The sequence below is a fragment of the Pelobates fuscus genome, chromosome 1, assembly GCF_036172605.1.
Source record: "Pelobates fuscus isolate aPelFus1 chromosome 1, aPelFus1.pri, whole genome shotgun sequence".
NCBI lineage: Eukaryota > Metazoa > Chordata > Amphibia > Anura > Pelobatidae > Pelobates > Pelobates fuscus.
The window spans coordinates 433,872,668-433,892,322 of record NC_086317.1 but is presented as its reverse complement, the minus strand read 5'-3'; positions in this window follow the sequence as shown (position 1 = coordinate 433,892,322).

The window sequence follows — 19,655 nt, the reverse complement described above, 5'->3', positions numbered from 1 at the left end:
CTAGTTCTAGTTTACGCTGTCTCTCTGTGCCCCTGACCTCGGATCGTTCCTGACTCTGTCTCCTCTCATATACGTTGAGTCCGGCCATTCTAAGGTCCGGTAGACGTATCTCTCCTCTGTGTTGTCTTTTGTCGAGTTGAATCCTGCGAGTTGGGGTATATTTTCGTTACACTCCACCCTTTATTAAGATTGTCAAGTGTAGGAAAATACATAGGACAAACTAATTTCTACTCTGTCTTATGTTTTAAAGGAAAATTAATTTTGAAATGAAGAAAAGAAGAACTGTTTCTGAAAAAAGGAAGAGCAGAGAAACCAATAGGAGAAAGGTTTAAAAGTTTAAGGTGAAAGAGCTGCATTAACTAAGGCCGCATTCTAATGATAGCTACTCCTTTCTCCTCTTACATTGGCTTAAAGGACCACTATAGTGCTAGGAAAACAAACTCGTTTTCCTGGCACTATAGTGTTAATAGGTCCTCCCCACCCTCATGGCCGCCCTCCCACCGGGCTCAAGGGGGAGGAAGGCGTTAAATTGTTACCTTTCTCCAGCGCCGGGCTCCCTCGGCGCTGGGGACTCTCCTCCCTCTTCCGCCGAATGCGCATGCGCATTCAGTCAGTCCATAGGAAAGCATTATCAATGCTTTCCTATGGACGCTGGTGTCTTCTCACTGTGCAAATCACAGTGAGAAGTGCGGAAGCGCCTCTAGTGGCTGTCAATGAGACAGCCACTGAAGGCTGGATTAACCCTAGTGTAAACATAGCAGTTTCTCTGAAACTGCTATGTTTACAGCAGGCAGGGTTAAAACTAGATGGACCTGGCACCCAGACCACTTCATTGAGCTGAAGTGGTCTGGGTGCCTATAGTGGTCCTTTAATATCTCTATATGGAAATGTTTTGGAACAAGACTCTCATTCAATCCACATTGCAGCCTTTACAATACTTATTAAAATGCCTATTTTTCCTAAAAGCTACAAAAAATCATCATAAAAGAAACCATTAACTCATATATAAAAACAAGTGGAACCAATGAAAGAATATAGCTTATATCTAGTAAGCAAGCTAGTATGAACTAAATATATTCAAATATTCATACTGAGTCAATAGTGCTTTAAAATTGCAGAAAATAAATACCGCACAAGTATTACAATGCTTTTAATATATATATTATGTACACACATTTTATATCCGTCTTTTCTCAAAATTGAATCACCTCTTCGAAAAATATTTATACATAATCTCCCAAGAGAATGTTCACATAGATTTTTTCTTAAGTCAATATAACCCTCAAAAAGGCATTATGTAGACATTGCAGCATGAGCTGCTTATACAATGTATAATATTACAACATAAAATGCTTTCACAAAATCCCTGATTGATTGAAAAAAAGCAAAAAACATTAATGGCTAGAGGGCAGTCCCAAAATGTTGATTTAATTCACAGCACAAGTGAGAAGTGACTAACAGAGGGAATAAAATGATGGGCAGCAAAACAAATAAAAATCTCTTTATGATATATTTAATATATATGTACTATAAATAAATATAGATTTTTTTTTTTTTTTTTTTTTTTACTGCTTCTTCTCATTTTCCCTCTATTGGTTACTTTTTCTCCCTTGATCTGTGAACCAAATGGATCGAAAATGCTCCTATCAGTGCACTGCAAAATATATACATAATATTTATGCACATTTGTACACTGATTTTTGCACCTTTTGGTGATTCTGATTTGTTTTTGTTTTTTTCAACCTCTTTTCATTAACGAAATTCAGCTGAGCCAAACCACCATATAGCCACAATTTGGGTTGTTCCAAAATATTTTTTATTTTTGGCAGAAACAGATTTTTCTACCGTGCCAAGTCTATTATACAATTCATCACAACGTACAGTTTAATGAATAAATCTATAATAGTCTCTAGTGAGCCACAAAGATGCTCTTATACTTCTTTAGTGGCATATTGCCCTGTTAGAGAAAAGGAATGAATCCCTAGATGCAGAATTTGAGATCGGTAAAGCTTCAAAGTAAAAGGGAAGAATATTACAGTGCCATATATAATAGAAAATACTCTTGTGATAGATTTCTTTTGAGATCTATAAACTCGTGGGTGGAGAGGAAACTCTCATTATAGTTCTGTCAAGAATATATGTGGGCTTTCATGAGGTATTGGAGAAGGTGAATGACCAGTAATTGCCCAGATAGATAGGTATTTTTAATGTGAGTCACCCATTAGTATGTCCATTAGAATTATACATTTATTTGTATTTTATTTATTGTTTTTACTGTGAGAACTCTGAGAACATAATTTTTATCTTAGTACATATCATAGTCATTGATTATTTCTAGCTGAAAGCTTTAACTGCAGTCAAACACTTTTTGTCATCGTGACAACTCGTAAATATATACTGTAGAATTGCAGATGGAAAAATAGCCCTTGGCCTTTTCAATGGAAGTGGATTTTCAACGGCAGTGACACTCTAAGCACCATAACAACTACAACATGCAAAACCAGATGCTAAATATTCTGATTACTTATCCCGAAATCAATAATCCAATTAAACATTTAAAGGCTATAGTAAATCCTATTAGTTTTCTCAACTCGATAGGAATTAAAGTTTTGAATTAAATAAACATAAATCTACTGAGCTTGGCTCATTCTTAATGTGACGTAAAGAATATTTATAATAATAATACTAGTAATGGCTTCTTACATAACAATATATGTACTGTATTAGCTGCTTGTTAGATGTGCTTTCTCCTACCATAAGAGTCTGGTAATTCTCACAGAGAATGTTTTTGTGCAGCAGGATCTTTATCAAGAAATATATATTTCTGTGAGACCTGGTCACTGTTGGTTTATGTAATGTGTGTTTTGATGTTTTGTATCCACTGTTGAAGGGAAATGTAATTTGACACTTCTTAAAACAGAGATAATACGTGGGCACACTAGATAATCTGGATTATTGTCTGTATTTTTTGCATTATTGATTCTTTAAAAAGATCACTGTAAGCACTGTGAGTGGACGAAACCTTTATTTGTGCTGCCCCCTCAGCCCACTTTACAAAACCAATAGATTTCCAGGTTTGCCACCGAAAGCCCACCTACCCACTGGTCCATACACACAATCACTGACACACACACACATACACAAACACTTACCTATACACATGCACTTCCCTTACCAAGACACACATACACACATACACACACACACAAACATTCACTGAATCATGCACTCACACTGATAGACAAGCAGAGCTACATACATACACACACCTACTGACAAATATTCTCTTACCAATATAAAGTGACAGTCATATAGATTGACACATATGCATATGCACACACACACTCATCTATAGACTCTCCCTCTCTCTCTCTCTCTCTCTATATATATATATATATATATATATATATATATATTATTGGCTTATGTTGTTCCTTTAAGATATGTGTACACACACACACACACATATATATATATATATATATATATATATATGTGTGTGTGTGTGTGTACACATATCTTAAAGGAACAACATAAGTTCAGGAACACAAACTTTTTTATTTGATACTGAAGTGTGAAAGGAGAGACTGAATAGACTATGGAAACATAGGTAAAGTGTGGTGGAATGGAAGGAAGATTGCAATGAGAGAATAGTCACCCAAGAAGACAGTAACATTCGATGACTTTCAATGACTTCTTAAACCACTGGAGGCTACTGAAAAGTCTAATAAGATAAGATAGGGCATTTCACAGGAATGGTGCAGCTCTTGGAAAATACTGTAGGTGTCAGGATCCAAACCTTAATTTCAGAACTTTATTCCTTTAATTCAATTGTGTTCCTGAAGTAACTATGTTTTACCACTAGTGACCCCCCTAACCACTAGCTCTGAACTTTCCTTGACTCATTCTCACCTGCCTAGGACTAATTACAGCTCTTATAAAAGGCTACACCCTGCTCAATACAAGGCCTTTACATTGAAGTTGATGGTCCACCTGAAAAGACTTCTATCACTGGCTCCTGTGAGCTTACCATTCTGTTGAATACTAACCTTATCTACTCATCCAAGCTTCTTTATTCCAAAGTGAACTACACAACCAACCTTCTTTTGCTACCAAGATTCTTTATATTCACCTGAACTACTCTACAAACCTACATTATTCCCAACCTGAACTACACTATCAACCTACTTTATGATACCAACCTGCTTTATTCCAACCCAATCTACACAACCAACCTGCCTTGATACCAACCTGCATTTCATCAACCTGAACTACAATGTTAATATTGCAAATATTAATTTACCTGCTTCATCAGTGCTCCTTCCAACAGGGTGCTGATTCACTAAACTTCTATTTTATTTGCGATTCTGTATTATACAGTTCTGTATTGATTTGCTTGTGTGTGTGTGTGTCTATATATATATATATATATATATATATATATATATATATATATATATATATATTCTCCTATACTTTCAACTATAGGTGTTTGCTACTATCTAATTAAATCTTGATAACAACCTGTCTGGGGCATATTGCCTAAACTTATATTTCTATTATTTCACTTTCTTCCTACTTGCCTATAATTCCGCTTGTAGGTTCTCCTTCAACCTTACCTATACTTCTGCTTGGTAACAACCTGTCTGGGGCATATTGCCTAAACCTCTTTCACCTTCTTCCTACTTACTTATAATTCCGCTTATAGGTTCTCCTTCAACCTTACCTATAATTCCGCTTATAGGTTCTCCTTCAACCTTACCTATAATTCCGCTTATAGGTTCTCCTTCAACCTTACCTATAATTCCACTTATAGGTTCTCCTTCAACCTTACCTATAATTCAGTTTATAGGTCTTCCTGAAACCATTTGCCTGACTCTGTTTTCTGTTCTCCCTTCTTTACTTACCCCCTTCTTTGGCTTGCTAAGTATACCAGTTGTGTGTAAATATATCTAAAGTCTCCCATAAACTATCAAACGTTAACCCTGGCATAAGTCTCTTACCTGACCTGCTCAAGACCATGACAGTAGGTGAGAATTGGCAAGTGGCACTGAAAAGAGCACAGCAGAAGGTCACTTTTAGAATGAAGAGACTAATAAAGGGTGTGTTTGCTAATTAAAGAGGAAATGTACTGTGCAGCGGTTTTGTAATTTAGAGTCAGTAGATTGAATTAGGTCTTGAAGGGTACTGAAAGCCAAAGTAAATCAAGTAGATAAATTTGGATATCTTGTAGACTTAGGAAACCTAGACAAGCTAATATATGCATATTTAAATACATTAAAAAAATCTAACCTTGACATTCCTTTTAAAAACTGTTTAGATATAAAATTCCCTGCATACTTTACAACACTGTGCAACAAACAAACACAAAATATACATTTGTTTCCTGTGGTACAGGGCTGAAAATAAATTGACAATATATCAATAAAGTATTATAGCACATTAAAATGTTTCTCCCTGTCTCAAAAATATTGTTCTAGACTGTCACAGCTGCTAGTTATTAACATAGACTGTATTGCATGCATCACTGTGCATGTAGAAATATTTTTAATGTCATAAAGGTCAAAACAGTAACAATGTGACCATATGCAACCACGGGACAATTAACAAACCATCCATCCACGCTTAGTTAACCAAATTGCGCTCGGCAGCAAAAAGATTTTAAGGTCAGACTGTTAATTTTTTCAACCCATGCATACAATGCTTGCTTAAGTATTTATCATTTTTTAGTAGCTGGATGTTAAACTTGGAATTAAAACTGATTCTACTTGGCATTTTACCATTCAGTTTAAGCATTGCTAATTCTTTGATTATTTTGTTTTAATGTGACACAAAACAACAAAAACAGAATTTTGTAGAGCGTCAAGTGGAATAGGATTGCAGATGCAAGTATTTAAGATAAGTTTCTACCAGCTTACTATATCTGGAGCCTGCAAGTTTTGATGATTCGTCTTGTAAAAACCGCTCAAGTTCTGTCAAGTCTGGTGCGGACCGTTGATGAACATTTGGTTTAAATTCTTTAAATCATTTTTTAAATCAGAAGTCTGGTCATTGACAGAGCTGAGCTGGTAAGCTTACCTAGCAAGATACCTTTGTAAGTCAAACTTCATGTCTATAGTTCAGCAGCCAGGGTGGCTTCTGAGTACACTGCAGGGATTTTTTGCAGGCTGCAAGAGCCAAATGCACAGAGTAAGTCAAGTAGCAAAATCCTCTGTGTGCCACAAAGTCCCTACTGCTGATCCCCACATTGGAGCATGATCATGGTATGATGTTTTAATTAATGGAGACATATACAGGGAGTTTGAAGATGAATACCTGTTTCTTTGTGCAACACTACAAACAGTCAATACTTATCTAGACTGGAATACAACGCAAGGACCTAGATTTGTGCATGGCTCTGTCAATGCCATTTCTGTCAATGCCATTTCTGATTTAAAAAATGATTTAAATAATTTAAACCAGGTGTTCATCAAAAGTCCCCACCAGACTTGACAGAACTGGAGCAATTTTTCCAAGACGAATCATCAAAACTTGCAGGCTCCAGATATGCTAAACTGGTTGAAACTAATCCCAAATCCTATTCCAATGACTCTCTACAAAAGTCTGTTTTTTAAATATTTTTTTTAAATCAGAAGTCGGTCTGGGCATTGACAGAGCCATGCACAAATCTAGGCCCTTGAGTTGTATTCCAGTCTAGGTTAGCATTGGCTTTTTTTTTAGTGTTGCATGGAGAAACAGGTATTCCTCTACAATCTCCCTGTATATATCTCCATTAATCCAAACATAATATTACGATCATGCTCCAATGTGGGGATCAGCAGTGGGGACTTTGTGGTGCATATAGGATTTTGCTACTTGACTTACTCTGTGTATTTGGCTGTTGCAGCCTGCAAAGAATCCCTGCAGTGTACTCAGAAGCCACCCTGGCTGCTAAACTATAGACATGAAGTTTGACTTACAAAAGTAACTTACAATCTATCTGCAGATACATCATGTAAAATCCCTCTGCAGGAAGGCAGAGGGGCAAAAAGAGAGCCCTTGCACAAAAGCGTGTTTCTTAAAAACCTGAGCTGCAGCAACAGACAAGGTAAGTGGGTGTTCATGGGCAAAGTTGATATGTCTCTCCACATTATACAGATACAATATTGCAGATTCTATTCAACTTCTGTATACGCTTCGAGATATTCTGTGCAGGAACAGCCAGCAAACGATAACATGAATAGTGCGTTCTTGAAAACAATTTTAAAAACTGAATTGACAGAATGATGCACCCAGTGAACCTACATAAAGGATCATTTTTCAGAGAGCCTATTGTATTTTTCTTTCTTTCTATATTGAATGTGAATAGCCCTGACTTCACCTTCACTGGTAAAATATATTATAAACATCTTGGCTATCCCATACTTATCCAGGAAATAAAACAGATGACATCTAGTAAGGTCAAAACAGCTGTGACTGGGAGTTCTGACTGCACTTTAAACAGTGCCCATATGCTTTAGGGATGCAATAAAATGCAGGCAGAGATGGAAAAGCAATAGACCACAAACGCTCATTTGTTGAAAATGAATATTTATTGCCTGTAAATATTAACCCATAGGCTGCTCTAGAACAAATTTTGCACAAAGAGTGAGATCTAAAAGGTGCTTTAATAATGTGAACAATCATATTCAATGTGTGACATGATTATCATGGCATGATACAGATACAGGTCTTGAGTCATGTACCAGGAATGAGGTATATTGGCTCGGTTGAGACCCAGAGTCTGAATCATGACTCGTTATCAGCAGAATGCACATGTGATTGTAAATGTAACAGATATAATTTTTCACTAACTGTCTCATCTGATGGACCAAACTTGCTTACATTAAAAGTATACAATAAACACAAAAACCACTTCATCTTAGTAACGTAAGATGATGTGATTGCAGGTATGTCAAAACACCATAACTACTTCATCTAATCAAAGTGGATCTTTTTTTTTTAGCCTGTCTTGAAAAAAATAGTTCTGGCGATCAATACCATCTTGTTTTGTTTGTATCACAAAGCATCCTTGCTTTCTGGATGGACAAACAGTCTTCCTGGAGAGATATTTGTCCATCCAGAAAGGCTGGGAGAGAGGATAGTAAAACCTGATTTAATGGGACAGTGCATGTAGCATATAACTCCAATCAACCTAATTCAGTGGTTGGCTGGGCCTCATAAGAATTTTAGTAAAACATTTTATATAGAAAGCCACTATTTTTTTAAAGACACATAAAAATTAAAAATAACCACCAATCTCTACAAGGGGCTATGGAATGGAGTTATATTCTCAGTTCTAATAAGTGCTGTGAGTGGGCAAATAGTTTGGATTATTTAAAATCAAGCACAGATTTAAAGCATCATGGCACAGATTTGAAACATTCGGGTCTGTAGTTTAGCCACCCGGCAGCATTCGGTCGGTTTGAGATCCGGACCAAATTCAGACCAGTTAATAAGCTATTGTTAAATACTATGAACAATGTTTTTATTTTCAAGTCCAAATAGCCTCGTATGCAGCTGGATGGTTTTGCCCCATTGTTACGGAGCCATTCTGACTTTAGTGACTAACTCTGTTGGTGGATGTTCGACTGTGATAGAATATCGTCCAATCACTGTGAATTCTGTGTATGTGTGTACTCTGTAAAAGTAAGGTATAGAGTAGCTGAATTGCTGACATCACTGATTTCATCTAGATATAGCTAGTTAATATTTAACCCCTTAAGGACACATGACATGTGTGACATGTCATGATTCCCTTTTATTCCAGAAGTTTGGTCCTTAAGGGGTTAAAGTGTTAAGGAAATAATGATTTTGGAATAAATAGATACTTTATTGGAGATTAATGTTTCACATTTATATTCGCAATAAAATATGAAGCACATGTATCCATGCAAATTTAAAGGGACAGTATAGTCAGTTGAACAACTACAGCTAAATGTATTTGTTCTGGTGTCCATAGCCTATCCCTGCATGCTTTTTGCTGTAATCACTGCCTTTTCAGTGTTTGCATCTATTATTTGTGTTGCAATTTATTTTATATATATATGTCACACTTCCTACTTATGACTCTAAACCATGGACTTCTAAATTCCTTCAAAATGGCTTAAGCTTACTGCTTTTGTAGAGTGTGCTTTTGCCATTCTTAATATGCACAAAAGGAGGTGTGATTATTAATCAGTGGGTTATTATTAATGTTTCTTTGAACATGACTCTGTCAGACAATGGTCACCTGACTGCTAATGGTCACTTAGAATATCAAAAGAACCCACTATCTATGGGTTGATACAGGCACATGGTAGATCAGCAAGTTAGTTCCCATTGTAGCTAGACTTAGAAGCAACTCATGTGTAACGTTTCACACCTGGGAGAGGATCTCTGGTTGGAGTCACAACTTCAAAAAATAAATTCATGCTGTAAGCCTCCTAACATCTATTGCATTTCTATAAAATAAATTAACCACTCTCATGTTAAATTGTCCATACCACCTCTACTAGGTAGTCAATTCATGCATGCACTACACAAATCCCATTTAAAAGCGATATTCTATAGTGTCAATGAATTATGCACACTGAGCATGACATAGGGTGTTAAGAAAAGAATTATTTTAGACCAAGGCAGTGCTTTACAGATAATTATTTCTCATCTTTACTGCTAACTGGAAATACAAAGTTATGGCAAACACATAAGGTCTGAAACTGCAAGAAAGGTGTGGGACCAACATGCAGGTCACAGAATGACAATCATAACCTATATCACATAAAGATTAAGAGGGTGTACACATCGGGGGGCGGGGCCGACCGCCATGCTGAGAGGTCGCACTCATGTCGAGCTCCTGCAGACTCACAGCAATTATACCCGTAAAAAGCTAAAAAAACTACTCAACTGCAGTTAAGCAACATCGGTCCTGCGGGCAAAGGTGCTGGAGCTGAGGCCACTCGGATACCGAGCGTTTAGACCCCTAAGAAGGCACATCAGCACAGCCACATCCGAGGCCTACCCGAGCGGTGAGTGAGGTGGACGGCCGCCACCTCGCTATCCTGCCCTGCGGTTTCCCTTTGGAACTCTGACGCCACGCGGTAAGGGCCCCGTATCCCCCCCCCTCTGGACCGGGGGGGTTATCCCGGTCCCAGGAGACTGTCTCCGCGACCTGCAGCACCCAGGCCTGGGGGGCTCCCCACGACCAATATGGCGGGAAGAAGAATGTAGCCCTAAAATGGCGGCGCAATCAGGGACCACCAGTACGCAGCAAAATCGATACCCCGAGGCTGTCCAGCCGGCGGAAAAGCAATGGGGCCCCTCACTACAGAGAAGCTACCAACTTACCAAGCCACAGACGGGGATTCCCAGCTCCCGCGGCAACGAGCAGTCGGGACCTGCCACCTGGTCCATCAACAGGCACTGCTGCTAATCCTGCCGACCTACACCACGACCCAGAAATCCGACTATGTCCAGCTGAAGATCTCACAATGGAATCCCACAAGGAGAGAGCACTCACACCTCTTCCTCCCATGCACGATGGACTCACTCCTACCATGCCACAAACTCTGCAGATCGGGGGTTGGATAAACATGAACTGCCACTGCATAAATTGCCAAAGGGACTCTCTTATGGTCTGGGCTGCACTCAGAGGGAAAAGCTCCTGCCAATACTCTGTGTATGTACCTAACGTTATGCATAACCCCTAAATGCACTAGCCTGCTTACATAGCTAAAGTTGAGTAAATGCATTGATTGGAATGTTCATAGCACAGTTTATGCACTGATTTTGCCTAATCTACAATCTGACTCGAGTACTTAAGCCTGAAAAAACATAATGCATATTTTCTATACTTATGTTTAAATTAACCTGTTGACTTCCTGCTACTTAAAAAAAAAATGTGCTGTACTAACTGCCAAGACTTGAAATGATATGTATATTGCCTGCAAATGCTATCTTGGCTAAGTATGTTTGTTACCACTCATCGCACAAGAAAAATAAAGAATTAAAAAAAAAAAAAGAGGGTGTACACATCAGTACCTACGTGACCAATAGCCATTAATTGCCTATGTTAGATAGAGCTTAGGAAAACTCAGCTGAACCATCATGTTTATGAAATGCTAAATATTAAAAAAAAATTGCATTCGGAGGATGATGGCGATACCTATCAAAATGTACATAATATGATACATATTATATATGACATACACACTTTCCTGCGAGCCCAAACGACTGTTTCATGCTTTTAACTCTCTTCTGCACCCTGTCGCGCCTCCTCCTCCTACCAACTTGACCACCACAAACTTTGCAACTCACTTCACTGAGAAGATTTCTACAATCAGGGAAGAAATCTCTCATCTCTCTCCATCCACTATAAACTTTTCCCCTAACCACACTCCCTCAGCTGTCCTATGCTCATTTGCACCCGCTACAGTAGAAGAGATTTCTACTCTGCGCCGTTCCTCCCACCCCACCACCTGTTCCCTCAATCCTATTCCCTCATATCTCATCCACACTTTGTCTCCTTCTCTTGATCTGCCTCTCACTAAAATTTTCAATCTCTCCCTCTCCTCTGGCACATTTCCCTCACCCTTCAAACATGCAACCGTAACCCCGATTCTTAAAAAGCCCAACCGTGACCCTAATTCCCCATCCAAGACCGCCCTATCTCGCTACTGCCGCTTGTCTCGAAGATCCTTGAGAGAGTTGTGTATGCGAGATTGACAGACTTCCTCGAATTCCAACTCTCTACTTGACCCACTTCAATCTGGATTCCGCGCTCGTCACTCTGTTGAAACAGCTGTGACCAACAGAGTTAAAAAATCTAAAAAGTTAGATTTTTTTAGATTTAGATTTTTAAAATGAAAAAAGGATCTTGGTTTTACAACAATCTATTATATCATTACCTCTTTATTTCAATAATCTATTTATACTTCTTGGCATTTTATCTATTTTATCAATAATATTTTTATCATTCCTACTCTCAAGAATATCCTGGGTGGGGATCATACCACCATCACTGTCATCATAGAGCAGTGAGTTTGCTCTACGCTTGTGAGTACTATTCTGCTTATTTTATATACCTTTTATTATATTACTGAGAGCACTATCTGTGGCTATTTTTTCTCTTTTCTGAGCACCTAGACATCCATCTGCTGTGAAAGACCATCATCATATCCCATAAGTGGGGATTATACCACTATATGCGATATACACTAGAGCTGGTCATAGCTCTTTTACATGTGAGTGCAATATCTTTATTATTTACATGTTGTCTGTCAAGCCCTGACATATTGCACTATTAGGTTGCTTTGTCTTCTCTTTTTCCACATACAGAGACTGAAGACACTCTGACCTTCCACATCCCACAAGTATAAAGAACTCAGAAACCACAGCTGCATTTACTTCCTAATAAGAGACACCTTCATATGTGACATATTTTGCACTGTTGGGACAAGACTTTAAGTACCAATTTTTGTGGCACAGCCCTTCCATATTTGTTTTCTTTCACTTTAATGTAGAATGGCCTATCAGGCATTATTCATTTGGTCTACCCTTTCTATGTAAAAATAAAGCAAAAAAAACAACTTAATTATAAATTATTATAATCAATTGTATGAACTGTTCTCACCAGATCAGAGTGCTAGGGAGTGGAGGGGAGGAGGAAGAGGATTCAAATTATTTTTTTTAAATGAAGAACTATACACATGCAGAGAGGACTCCATCAAATAACTGTCATTGTGGTGAGGCAGAGAGGGATTGCACCAAGTTAGGGAGGCGGGGAGGGACATTGTAGTTTTACCTTGCAGGATCACTCCCAGCGCTGCTTTAAGGAGTTGAAGCTGATAATATCTAATGCCAGCAGGCAGTGCGTGCTGATGACAAATATGATTTTGGTGTAACAAGCTCCGATCACAAAAGTGCAGAAACGCTGCACGTACAGATTCCTACCACCATGACAACTTATAAAGGCAGGGGAAGGTGGTCTGTACAGTAAGAACAATGAAGATGTGGAATTATCTGCATAAAGAGGTTATTTTATCAATATCCTTTTTGGGAACCCCCTCATGAATATTTAATAATATGGTTAAAGCTCTGTCTGATTTGGCTATGTTGGCTATGTTGGTTGCTGTAGGTGAAATCTTTCAGGTACTGTTAGAGGGTTGTTAAAACTTGCGAAAGAGCTCTTAGCTCTAATTAGAAGTTAAACATTCTGCTCCAATAAATAAATTAGTATTTGTAAACCAGGCACATTGACAAATAAATACTGCATGAAGTGAATTTTAAATATTAAAATACAAGAAATATGAGTTGGAGTCTCCATTGGAAATTAGCACCGTGTTATTCATATAATGTAAACAAGCTAAGTCAGGAGTTTTTGGGACGTCGTGCTGAAGTTGGTTACTGAATTTGTTCTCTCTAGAACCCATACATTGATTGAAGCTGCTCTGCAAGGCAAGAAGGTTAGGATGACCGTGAGGTTTAAGGTTAGGTGGTGCACTACAGCACCAGGAGTTTGTATGTTTGGCGTTAAGAATAAGGTTAAAATTAGGGGTAGACTTAGGCGATGACGTTGAAGTAGGTGATTTGTGACACTAGGGGAAACAGTTAGGGTAAGAATATTGTTTAATGTTACGCTCAATATTATATATACGGGTTAGAATGTTATTTGGTGTTAAACTCTATTAAAGCCAGACCTATTTAATCTTTTGCCTTAACTCTAAACCTTTTAACGCTGTGCTATGTCCATCTAAACAGAAAATCTTGCTAAATGTAGTCCTAACTTTCCTAATCTTGCAGGACCTTTCTAAGCAAACCTCTTCAGTCAATGTATAGATGTGTTACAGAGAGATCAGACTATCCAGCTCTACCTGTCAGTACAACAGGGCTTAAATCTTAAAGTAGATATGTCATCATTTTCTTGGCAGTATAATATAAAAAATGACTGTACCTTGAGTTGAAGTTTTCTAAAACTGATATTGGGTCATTTGTGTGCTACTATAAAAATAAAACACACAAAATGTTCTGTAATCAGATACTTAAGATGCTGTAAGGATTCGCTAATGAGTTTAAAATTGTAGGCTAAAATAGAAAATCTCATTGAAAACATTTATCAACTCTGTTAAGTTTCTGCTCAGCTATTTTGGCTAAGATTGTGTAAATACAATGTGTGGTTTATTTTAAAGAGAAACTATAGTGCTATAGTGACCTACGATGTCCTCCCAATGGTGCTGGAAGGGTCAAAAAACCCTTTTGTCACTTCCCTGCCTCCTTTCCTCCTTCGGCGACGTCAGCCAGTGGAGGGACCTAATGCCGTGGTCACATTATGACTACCCCATAGGAAAGCATTGCTCAATGCTTTTATGTGGGGTTTTAGATAATGCCACGAGAGGTGGAGATAACCCTGCAGGGTCATTTTAGCTTTAACAATAACTGCAATAATTATAATAGCAGAGTTAAGGGACTGAGGCATGGCACGCAGACCACTTCAATGAGCTGAAGTGGTCTGGGTGCCTATAGTGTCACTTTAAGTTTTGCAATTTTAATTTGCTACTATTTAGTCTTTAGTGAAAAAATGTCTCAGTGCATTATGACATATATTTACTAGTTTTATTTTATCAAAAGACATACATGATGTTATTACTTTGTTCATTGGGTGACTGACATCTACAGACAGGTGTGATTTAAAATATAATATTTAATAGAATTCTCCTCATAAACAGCTTACAATTTAATCCAGAGATGTCGAACCTTTTTATGTGGAGGTTAAGATGCCAAGCAGAATTTTACAGCTGGGGGATTAAATGCAGTTTAGAAAAGATAGAGTATAGCTATAATCATTTCATTTGGTGGGAGTGTAGGCAATAAATTCAAAAGTGGCTTAGTGAGCAAGGTAGTCAATAGTCATGAGCATAACAGCTGGTGTTAGTGTTAATGGGATTCTATACTGCTAGGAATACAAAGTTGTATTCCTAACATACAGCGCCGCTTCTCCCGGTATTCTTTTACCCGATTCTAGTGCCAATGTCTCTTGGTACCGGTTCGGCGTTCTGTCTACTCCGACGTCATCTAAAGGGAGGGACTAATGCACATGCGCAGCAAGCACCACAAATGTATTAGGCCCTTCCGATAGGAAAACATTGCCGAGCGTGAGGACGTCTAACTTCATTTAGGTGACCTGGAGTCCGTTAATATCCAGAAAGAGGCAGTCTTAGTCCTGCAAGGTAATAATAGCAGTTACTCTAAAACGGCAAAGATTTACGTTGCAGGACTAAGGGGGACAGGGACACTGCACCCAGACCACTTCATAGAGCTGAAGTGGTCTGGGCAACTATAGTGTCCCTTTAAAATTTAGTTTGTCTACAACTTACAGCATTAGGACTCTATCAGGTATTAATACACTATTCACCTCTTATCAGAGTCATTGTAATAACAAATCAAATAGAATGCCAATACAGTAAAACTGCACATTTTAGAGTGGCCTTTTATTGTGGCCTAAGGCACACCTTTGCAATAATCATGCTGTCTAATCAGCATCTTGATTTGCCACACCTGTGAAGTGGATGGATTATCTCGACAAAGGAGAAGTGCTCACTAACACAGATTTAGACAGATTTGTGAACAATATTTGAGAGAAATAGGCCTTTTGTGTACATAGAATAAGTCTTAGACCTTTGAGTTCAGCTCATGAAAAATGGGGGCAAAAACAAAAGTGTTGCGTTTATAATTTTGTTCAGTGTAAATACGTGAAGATCCTCCTGAGCTTTTTCGCCTCTTTGCTTTTAATAAATACTTAATTTCTTACTTTGTTCATGTCTCGGGTCATGTCAGGGAACGTGTCCTTTGACTTCACATAGACATGGAGCACAATATATTCTAAACATTATACATCTTTGTGTGCCCTATTAAAAGCTCCGGGTTGATAGTCAGACCATTCTGTCGATTTTATTCTAGCTTGAATCATAATCTGAGCAAATATTTATTTTCTCACTGACCCCTCAATACCTTATGTTCCGCATCTAAGGTGGAAAGGTGAAAAAACATTATTTTGTCTGTGTAGACTATATAATTGTAAATATCAATGCTTGTATAAATTCCCAGAGTGGGAGCAATTGATTGAAAATGTTTACATTCCAGGTCATAGTCAAGTTATTACTGTGATTCCAGTAGTCTTTTCTAATATACCATAATGTCAAAATGTAGCCCTAATTACAATGCAGGTCTCCAGTGGAACATGTTATTCTATGCTGTACTATGCCTCTATTCTTTTTTTTTAGAATTCTTTATTTTGTCAGGGTCAGGCGTAGACAAAGAATAAAATTCATGAAAGCTTACCATCAGGAATACACATACAATGTAGAAAGTCTGAAGCAATTTATGAAAAGTCTGAATTAGATAATGGAATCAGTTGGTGCTATATAAATAATAAAATAATAATAATGATACTGCGTGCATTCTTACCCAAGATCTACAGAAAATTGTATTGGTAAGATATTTGTTAACAATGAACCAAAATGACACATTTTCAATGAATATAATGTCATTTTTGTTACCCCAATAAACAATAGTTGGAATGGTGGTTTGAGGTATCCTGTAAAAAGTCACTTCCATTCACTGTACGTTTGGTTGATCATTGCCTTAATGTAACCAAGATGCCCCCATCATCTTTACGTAAGCAGCCATATTCCCTCAATTCAAGGGACACACAGGGCACCATAAAAGACAGACCTGTATATTGTGCTGCCTTCTAAGTTTGTCATTAGATAACCATATCAGGGTCTTGAGTTGGACCTCTTCAACCCCTCAAGGACCAAACTTCTGGAATAAAAGGGAATCGTGACATATCACACATGTCATGTGTCCTTAATGGGTTAAAGTGGTTGTTGTTTCCCAGGTACATGTATCTGTTTTGTGGTGTTGAACAGGGCATGTTGTCTCATTGCGTATGTTGAGCACATTGTCGTAAGTAGACAGATTCCAATAAGGCAGAGGTCAGTGCTCTACCATCTTTAAACTTCACAACCATCATTGACTAGACTTTGAGTTATTACGTAGATGACAGTCACTTACGTAATTAGAATCATTATAAATTTGTGCAAAGGTATCCACCATCCTCTTGGCTTTTTTTTTTACACCTGTCATCTTAGTGACTCTGACCTGTAAAACATTTGCCTGTTGCAGTTTATTTATTTATTTATAAAATATTTTACCAGGAGGATACATTGAGATTTCTCTTGTTTTCAAGTATGTCCACTTCCCTACAATTTACTGTTATTTGTTCCTGGATGAAGTTATTCTCAGCAAGTCTAGCTGGTCACCACACGCCCAAAGGGCTCAACCTATACATGAAGGTGACTGTGATGGAGAAGACTCATCTAAAGCTATACATCTACTTCTATTCATTGAGGTGTGCTTCCTGAGCAAGACTACCCCGACAACTCTATGACCTACATTTCCTTTTGTAACTGATAGGATTAATCCAATCTGAATTCCTTTGATGTTATGGTTCTTCCCTACTGCTAAATGTTTGTTGAGCAGTAGTTTGTTGTGGATGATTAATTATTACTAATTGTTTGTAAAGTGCCTTAGATAGTAGAGCCACCCAAGTCATGAAAAATAAAAAGTATAAATTGATGCGGTTGGCTTCCATTAATTAACCTTCTATTATTCAGAACTTCTAGGTTGCAACTGTTATATCTATTAACTTCCTTAATGTATCATAGCGTTCTACTAAACTCAAGGGTTTTGTTTTATATTACATCTATAATTAAATTTAAATTATATCACACAGATTACACCATGGCTACACTAATGGTATGCTGGAGATGTAGCAGTGCTAACTGCAAATAATAATGCTCACTATTCCCAAAACATACTGACACTAATACATATTTTATTAACTTATACATTATTAAAGAGAAAGGAAGTAATGAAGAATTTTTATGACACAATTCTTTTACCTATTCTGGTGTTGTTACGTCGTTCATTTATAGGCAGTGAATGATATGATATATTATTTTTATTTTTATTTTTTGGTTTTTTTTTGTTGTGCAAGAGATATACAGAAATGCTTACAGAACCACGATAGAAGGTGTAAGCTTACTAGGATAAACAGTAACATGGCATGAGTTATAACAGCACATTTTTTCATTATTAGCACATGTTAGAGAAGCATGGCTACGTGTTATTTAAAACCAGGTGTCACAAAATATTATTACTAACTGCCCTGCATAAGAAACCTTGTAAGTGAGTTATAGGATAATTAGTAATGCTTTAGAACATGCTTCGTCAGGTTGCAGGTAAATAAACCACTGGGACCAGGGATGGCACTACACCGCTGCCCTATGCAATATAGAATGTGACGGCAGATAAGAACCATTCGGCCCATCTAGTCTGCCCAATATTAAGGTAAAAATAATAAAATAATAAAATAAATAAAGAGGTCTTAAAAATAAGCTGAAGAACTTAAAAACATAAACACAATGGCGATTGTCAGCATATAATATAAGCATAGCTCAGATGGTATTCCTTTAGCCAGGCTCATTTGTCTCCAGCAAGCCATGTGTGTGACCAAGTAAGTCCACGCCCGCCAGTCTTTTCCCAACAGTGGAAAGCATGAGATGGGACCACAAATGTCATGAACGGGGGCAACAATGCTGGAACAGGTCAGGGCATCCTTCCAGCCCCAGGCCTGTAATCCGGTCAACATCCTAACTCCACGGACTTGGGAACTCAATGAGATCAAGTCCTTCTTCTCGGGGGGTAGCAGAAGGCCCTGCTGGTGTAATAGGTGACCCTCCGTCTTTGTGGACGATGTTTAGGGGACTTGCCCCGCAGAGTCATGATATATTCTATGTCATGGTATGTGCTAAAATGTGCGTGCATCTTACTTCTTTTGAAGGGTAAGTATTGAAAAAAACTAAAACTGTAAAAAAACACAGAATGGCAAAAATTGCATTGATCTTATTATTTTACCTACTTCGTGTTGGCTATGTTAAATCAGGAGTATTCCTTTTGTTTCAATGGTGATTGCTGAACTTTCAGAATTTTGCTCCACTTTCTGTTAAGAACCCTTTTATACTATGCTCCTAATATCTTTGTACAATCAATCTAACGACTTCCTGTTTGGAAATAATATACATTTGTTACCAGGGTGTAAATTTGGTTTTGTGCTACTTGTGTCTATTTTATGTTTTGCGTGGTGTGTTTTATAAAATAAAATAGGGATATATTGTACACAAAGTTTTCCTTTAATAAAATTGGAAATATTTAAATCAGGCAGAGGCAGGGTTATTTCCTAAAGTGAGAATTCAAAGTGAATTTCAAATTTAAAGGGACACTATAGTCACCAAAACAACTTTAGCTTAGGCAGTTTTGGTGTATAGATCATGCCCATGCCATCTCAATGCTCAATTTTCATCCATTTAGTTAAACCCCTTTGTTTATGCAGTCCTAGTCACACCTCCCTACATGTGAGTTACACAGCCTTCCTAAACATTTCCTGTAAAGAGTCATCTAATGTTTATGCTTCCTTTGACGGACTGCCTGGCACTCCGACCAAGTACCTCCGTCAATCACTGCTTCCCACCCACAACAAATTACTGGACCTGAGGACACTTGTAGTCGGTCTCTGTCCGGTATGTCTCGATCTTTCGGGT